At 50.2% G+C, this 7,344-nt stretch overlaps 1 protein-coding gene across 1 annotated transcript in view; it reads left to right on the top strand.

The window, feature by feature from the left end:
• The first annotated feature begins 664 nt into the window (after positions 1 to 664).
• Positions 665 to 7,344, top strand: part of LOC144691472 (BCLAF1 and THRAP3 family member 3) — a 43,183-nt gene continuing 36,503 nt past the window's right edge. The window contains exon 1 of the mRNA XM_078559582.1: positions 665 to 883. The gene's annotated coding sequence lies outside the window, so the exon portion shown is untranslated. The remainder of the gene's footprint in view (positions 884 to 7,344) is intronic.

Below are 7,344 nucleotides of genomic sequence, written 5' to 3'. Positions count from 1 at the left end.
TATGAAAAAAACTGTTTCATACAGCCAGTGGTTAAGCTCTGGAATGCACTGCCTGAGTGTTTGCTGGAGGCAGGATCAATCCAAGCATTCAAAAGGGAATTAGATGACTATTCGTAAAGAAACTATCTGCAGGGTTACAGGGGAAGGCAGGAGAAAATTTTAAATTTTTATATATATATTTTCCCACCTATTTCTATTATTTTTAAAAATTTATTTCCCTTGTTTTATCCCCACCTTTTAGCCTATTTTGTCTTTTCTCCCACACCGACCCCTTACCCCACTAGGGCCATCTGTCGCTTGCTCATCCTGCTTTCTACTCTTAATGTCACGATTAGCACATCCTTTAGCCAGTACCACCACCATCAACACCCCTTTGACCTTCTGTCTATGACATCTTTGGCAATCTCTCCTTTGCCTCCACCTATCACTGGTCCTCTATCCAGCTCCAGCTGTCCCACCCCCCTTAAACAGCTTATATTTCACCATATTTAATTCTTAGTTCTGAAGAAGTCATACGGACTCTAAATGTTATCTTTGTCTCTTTCTCTCCACAGATGCTGTCAGGCCAGCTGAGTTTTTCCAGCACTTCCTGTTTTTGACACTGCGCCTGCGCTGCTGGGCCCTCCGCCCCCTGGCAGCCGGCAGAGGGCGCATGCGCATGGTCGGGGGCGGTGACGACAGAGCGGAAGCTGTCCGTGGAGGAAGGTCAGGGGTCAGCGCTTTGTTCGGGCCGCAGATCCTGAGGAGCCGACGAGGCGCCGAATGTAAGAATCTGATCGGCCGAGGCCCAGGAGGAGAGGAAAGTTTTCTCGGAAAAGGTGTTTTTCCTGAGTGAGAGAGTTCCCGGAGCTGGTGTGAATCACACGGCCTCTCACAACACTCGGTAAGGTTCAGTTTTCTCGGTTACAATCGAATGAATTCAAAAATTTACACTCGTGGCGAGCGGAGGCCCGTTCCTCAATTCAAATCGCTTAAAACCGTTAAATCCGGCTCGCACCAACGGTTTGCCCATTTGGCTACTGCGCCTGCGCGACGCGATCGCTCGAGCAGCCCATTGCAGTGCGCCTACGCGACCTGCCCCGCCCCCTTTCCCTGCCCCTACCATCCTGCCCCCACTCCCCCCTCTTCCGCCCACTCCCCCCTCTTCCGCCCACTCCCCCCTCTTCCATCCACTCCCTCAGCCCCCCCTTCCACCTACTCCCCCTCTTCCACCCACTCCAGGCACTGGCCTCTCTCTCTCTCCTCGCCCCCCCCCCCCCAAAAGCCTCGACTCCCCCCCCACCCCCCCAAAAGCCTCGGCTCCCCCCCCCCCCACAAAGCCTCGGCTCCCCCCCCCCCCCCCCCCAAAAGCCTCGGCTCCCCCCCCCCCCCCCCCCCAAAAGCCTCGGCTCCCCCCCCCCCCCCCCCCCCAAAAGCCCCGACTCCCCCTACCGCCTAAAAGCCCTGACTTCTCTCTTCCCCTCTCCCCCTGCCACTCCCCCACCAAGCCCTGGTTCCCTGGCTTCTACCCCCCCACCCCCCCACCCCAGGAAGGCCCAGTGTCTCTCCCCCCCAAAAGCCCTGGCTTCTCATCTGGACCGATCGGTGGCAAATGGAATTTAATCCAGATAAGTGTGGGGCGAGGCGATGCACTTGGGCAGGACAAACAAGGCACAGGAATACACAGAGATAAAAACAAAAAACTACTGCGGATGCTGGAAATCCAAAACAAAAACAGAATTACCTGGAAAAACTCAGCAGGTCTGGCAGCATCGGTGGAGAAGAAAAGAGTCGACGTTTCGGGTCTACACGACCCTTCAACAGAACTCTGCTGAGTTTTTCCAGGTAATTCTGTTTTTGTTCTGGATTTCCAGCATCCGCAGTAGTTTTTTGTTTTTATCACTGTGTTTAATTGACTGCCACTTCTCTTCAAGAAATGCCTTCCTTGAAGAAGTATTGCTCTGTTCTCCGACAGGACTTCCGCCTGTCTCTTCTGCCTTGTGCACCTTCATTGCTTTCCATTTCTCTCCTGGTGTTTGACAAGGTGTTTACTAAAACCCGCTTTCACAGCCATATTTCCTTTCTCAGTGACTGTCTCTATCTCCGACTCACCCCACGTGGATTTCAACTGAAATTCCATCCCTCTTGTTTCGAACCCACCCAGGATTACAGGTATCTCCGGGACATAAAACGTTTCTTGGACTGCTGTTCCCGTTGCAATCTGAGATCCACACTCAGTGCCATGCGCCGCCATATGAACACACTCGACCTCTCCCTCCAGCAGCACCACCGCACCCTTTTTCAAAGCTGCGTGTGCCCCCAGTTTCATTTTATTCTTCGCCTCATCCGACGCCTCAACAAGAAACTTTTTCTCTTTCTCTCAAGTGCTAAGGAACGCAAGCTCCAACAACTCATCGACACCAACACCCATCTGGGACCCTCCACCCCTGCTTGTCCTTCCGTCCCCACTCCATCTTCCAATCCCAGCCCCAGCCACGTATTCACTATACCCCCTGACCTTCCCCTCTCCGATGCTGAACGTTCAGTGCTCAGCAAGACTTAGTTTCATACCCTTATGCCCTCATCTCAATGAATTTCGGGCTCGGCATGATGCTGAACCCTTCTTCCGCCGTCTTCGTCTCCGTGCTCACTTCTTTGGGCAGGAGTCCTCTCCCCGTTCAACGGATCCTTTTACCCACCTCCAATATTCTCCCTCCACCTGGACCCCTCCCTCTGGATTCTTACCTTCTCTTGATCTTTTCATTGAGAACTGTCGGCGTGACATTAGCCGTCTCAATTTCTCTGCTCCTCTCACCCATTCTAATCTGTCTCTCTCTGAACTTACTGCACTCCGTTCTCTCAGGTCCAACCCCAACATTGTCATCAAACCCGCTGACAAGGGTGGTGCCGTTGTTGTCTGGCGCAGTGACCTCTACCTCGCGGAGGCTGAGCGTCAACTCGCAGACACTTCCTCCTACCTCTCCCTGGACCATGACCCCACCACGGAACATCAAGCCATTGTTTCCAGGACTGTCACTGACCTCATCTCCTCTGGAGATCTTCCTCCCACAGCTTCCAACCTGATAGTCGCCCAACCTCGGACGGCCCGCTTCTACCTCCTACCCAAAATCCACAAACGGAACTGTCCTGGCAGACCGATCGTGTCAGCCTGTTCCTGCCCCACGGAACTCATTTCTTGTTATCTTGACTCCCTTCTCTCTTCCCTTGTCCAGTCCCTTCCCACCTACATCCGTGATTCCCCTGACACCTTACGTCACATCAACAATTTCCAGTTCCCTGGCCCCAACCGCTTCCTCTTCACCAGTTCTTTTGAAGGGTCGTGTAGACCCGAAACGTCGACTCTTTTCTTCTCCACCGATGCTGCCAGACCTGCTGAGTTTTTCCAGATAATTCTGTTTTTGATTTGCACAGGAATACACGATGAATGGTAGGATCTTGGGGAGTACCGAGGATCAGAGGGTCCTTGGTGTGCATGTCCACCGGTCCCTTAAGGTAGCAGGACAGGTAGATACGGTGGTTAAGAAGGCATATGCGATACTTGCCTTTATTAGTCAAGGCATAGCATATAAGAGCAAGGAGGTTATGCTGGAACTGTATAAAACGCTGGTTAGGCCACAGCTAGCGTATTGCGTGCAGTTCTGGAATTCGCATTATAGGAAGGATGTGATTGTACTAGAGAGAGTGCAGAGGAGATTTACCAGGATGTTGCCTGGGCTGGAGAGTTTTAGTTATGAGGAGGGATTGGGTAGATTGGGGTTATTTTCCCTGGAGCAGAGGAGATTCAGGGGGAATATGACTGAGGTGTATAAAGTTATGAGGGGCATAAATAGGGTAGACAGGAAGGAATGTTTCCCCTTGGTGAAGGGATCGATAACCAGGGGGCATAGATTTAAGGTAAGGGGCAGGAGGTTTAGAGGGGATGTGAGGAAGAATTTTTTCACCCAGAGGGTGGTGGGAATCAGGAACTCACTGCCTAAAAGGGTGGTAGAGGCAGAAACCCTTATAACATTTTTAAAGTATTTGGATGTGTACTTGCGATGCCATGGCATACAAGGCTATGGGCCTAGTGCTGGAAAATGGGATTAGGATAGTTAGGTACTTGTTTGACCGGCGCAGACTCGATGAGCCTAAGGGCCTTTTTCTGTGCTGCAGACCTCTATCACTCTATGACATATCCCAGTGAGAGTCATTGTGTGGAACTGTACCCCCGTGAGAGTCAGTGTGTGTGGAGCTGTACCCCCGTGAGAGTCAATGTGTGTCGAACTGTACCCCCGTGAGAGTCAGTGTGTGTGGAACTGTACCCCTGTGAGAGTCAGTGTGTGTGGAACTGTACCCCCGTGAGAGTCAGTGTGTGTGGAACTGTACCCCCATGAGAGTCAGTGTGTGTCGAACTGTACCCCCGTGAGAGTCAGTGTGTGTGGAACTGTACCCCCGTGAGAGTCAGTGTGTGTGGAACTGTACCCCCGTGAGAGTCAGTGTGTGTGGAACTGTACCCCCGTGAGAGTCAGTGTGTGTTGAACTGTACCTCTCTCCGTCCCTGCCTGTCTCCGTCCCCGCCTCTCTCCGTCCCCCCCTCTCTCCGTCCCCCCCTCTCTCCGTCCCCCCCTCTCTCCGTCCCCCCCTCTCTCCGTCCCCCCCTCTCTCCGTCCCCCCCTCTCTCCGTCCCCCCCCTCTCTCCGTCCCCCCCCCTCTCTCCGTCTCCCCCCCCCCCTCTCTCCGTCCCCCCTCCCCTCTCTCCGTCCCCCCCCCTCTCTCCATCCCCCCCCCCTCTCTCCGTCCCCCCCCCTCTCTCCGTCCCCCCCCCCTCTCTCCGTCCCCCCCCCCCCTCCGTTCCCCCCCCCCTCCGTCCCCCCCCCCTCTCTCCGTCCCCCCCCCTCTCACCGTCCCCCCCCCTCTCTCCGTCCCCCCCCCTCTCTCCGTCCCCCCCCCTCTCTCTGTCCCCCCCCCTCTCTCCGTCCCCCCCCCTCTCTCCGTCCCCCCCCCTCTCTCCGTCCGTCCCCCCCTCTCCGTCCGTCCCCCCCCTCTCTCTCCCTGTCCCCCCCTCTCCACCCTCCTCTCCCCGCCCCCCCCTCTCCCCGCCCCCCCTCTCCACCCCCCTCTCCCCATCCCCCATCCCCCCCCACCCCCTGGGTCTTGTGAACCAGTTTCGAAGGCCAGTCGTAGATATCGACACTACTTGCTTGTAGTTTTTTGTATTATGGGTGCAGTTTAGTTGCAAAGCAGGAATTCCTCAATATGCCTTAAGGCAAATTTTATTTCCATTTCAATTCATGTACGTTATGGCAAATTGTACTGTTTACCCTAATTATCTTTACATTTTTTAAACATTGGAAAATAATGGCAATAATTTGGTGGTGCTACATCTCTTGAATAAAGTGGGTCGTGCTGTAGCCAGAACCTGCTCCTCACTACCATACAAATGTACGAACTAGGAGCAGGAGTAGGCCATTCGGCCCCTCGAGCCTGCTCTGTCATTTGATAAGACGATGGCTGATCTGATCATGGTCTTAACTTTACTTTCCTGTCTTGCCCGCTATACCCTTTGACTCCCATGTCAGTCAAGAATATATCAAACTCAGCCTTGAAAATTTTCAATGACCCTATTCTGATGAAAATGATACAGGACTTGTGAACATAAGAGGCTTAACTATGGATATTTAAAAATACGTGTTCAGCTGAATTACTACAACATAACCGAAGAGCAAGAGATGTTTTAATCATCTGTACTGCAGGTGAATTGTGACACTTAGACTGCCAGTAGAAAACAATACTGATCTTCAAGTACAGTTTAGTGGTTTCAAAATTTTGAATGGTTCAAGATTTGAAATTATTTTTCTCTTAATTCAGATTTTTCCTGTACTGAGATCACTAGATTTACATTTATATAGTAGCTGGTGTTGACACGTTAGTAGCTGGTGTTGACACGTGAGGTGAATTGATTTTTGAAATGCACTGTTATAAATAGCAACAACCTGTGACAAAGTTAGGGACCGTTTACATTTAAAAAGCTGTTTGAATACCTATAGAACTACACCACAAGATTTCACTTTTGTTGACAAAAAAATTATTGTGCAGTAAATCCTCACTTAACGTTGACTCACTTAATGTTGTGTCGCTTTAACATCATTAAGATAGTGTCAATATATCCGTTTAATGTTGTGAGCTTTGCTTTAATGTCATTTGCTATGGATTTTCTGTTCTATAGCCTGTTGCCTCACATGACCTATTCCCCAGTGCTTCCACTGTCACATTCAGTCCTGAAGATTCAACTTCTCCCTCTACTCCCAGCTCCCCTTCCTACCCTCCATTCTTACTTTTAAAGCCCCAGAATCTGTTGCTACCACAGGGACATTCAGCTGCTCTGCCTTGGCACCCGGCCTTGTTCCTGCCCTCTCCCTCAGTCCTCCTTCTCCCGGCTCCTGTTCCCACTCTTTGTTCTTAGCTTTAAAGCCCCCAATGTCCGTTGCCACCACCGCGCTGCTGCTGCTCTTCTGGCTCTTGGCTTCTATTCTGAATTTGCACTGAAGTCCTGTGCGCTGTTTAGTGGCAGAAGTTGGTCGGTGCAGGTAGTCCTGGTACTTCAGCTGCTACCTGCACTGACCAACCTCTGCCACTGGATGGAGCCTAGTCAATCTAAAACTACAATAGGTGAGTATAATTTTTAACATTTATTTGCAGTACTTACATTTGTATTGTGTTTCTTTTATATTTTTATATTTGTTTTTATTTTAAAGGCTATTTTATTTATTCGTGTAGGCATTTAGGAATGTACTGCATTTCAACTTATGTTTTAAAGTTTTTTTCCGCTGAGAAAGGTCCTAAAGTACCTAGCTGTACGATATATATTATATTTAGTGATTTATTTTGCAAGTTATTTCAGCTAGGAGTGCGCAGTGCTGCACATGTATGGTACAGCATGTCAACTTGTACATTGGATTTTCCAGGTGAGAAATGTCCAAAGGAACCTAACTCTGGCTTTAGCGCTGATCCCTGTGGAAACCCATGATTTCGCGTAAAGTTGTTTCACTTAAACTTGCGATTTTCAGGAACACAACCACAACTTAGTGAGGATTCCCTATAAAAGAATTAAACAAAACAAGCACCATTCACTTAACATTATGGTTCATGATAATATATGTTATACAGTCCGGTTTACTTCCTACTTCCCCCATGAATCCTCTTATAAGACTCATCAATCTTAAAGTTATTTACTGCTATAAGGACCACCAATAAGCATGGAGAAGAACAAAGTTGACGTTTTGAGTCCTCATGACCCTTCAACAGAGCTTTTACTTAGTTCTGTTGAAGGGTCATGAGGACTCGAAACGTCAACTTTGTTCTTCT

Source organism: Cetorhinus maximus, chromosome 16 (genome assembly GCF_964194155.1).
Source record: "Cetorhinus maximus chromosome 16, sCetMax3.hap1.1, whole genome shotgun sequence".
Lineage (NCBI taxonomy): Eukaryota > Metazoa > Chordata > Chondrichthyes > Lamniformes > Cetorhinidae > Cetorhinus > Cetorhinus maximus.
The sequence above is the reverse complement of the archived record's forward strand: the minus strand, read 5'-3'. Positions and strand labels throughout refer to the sequence as shown.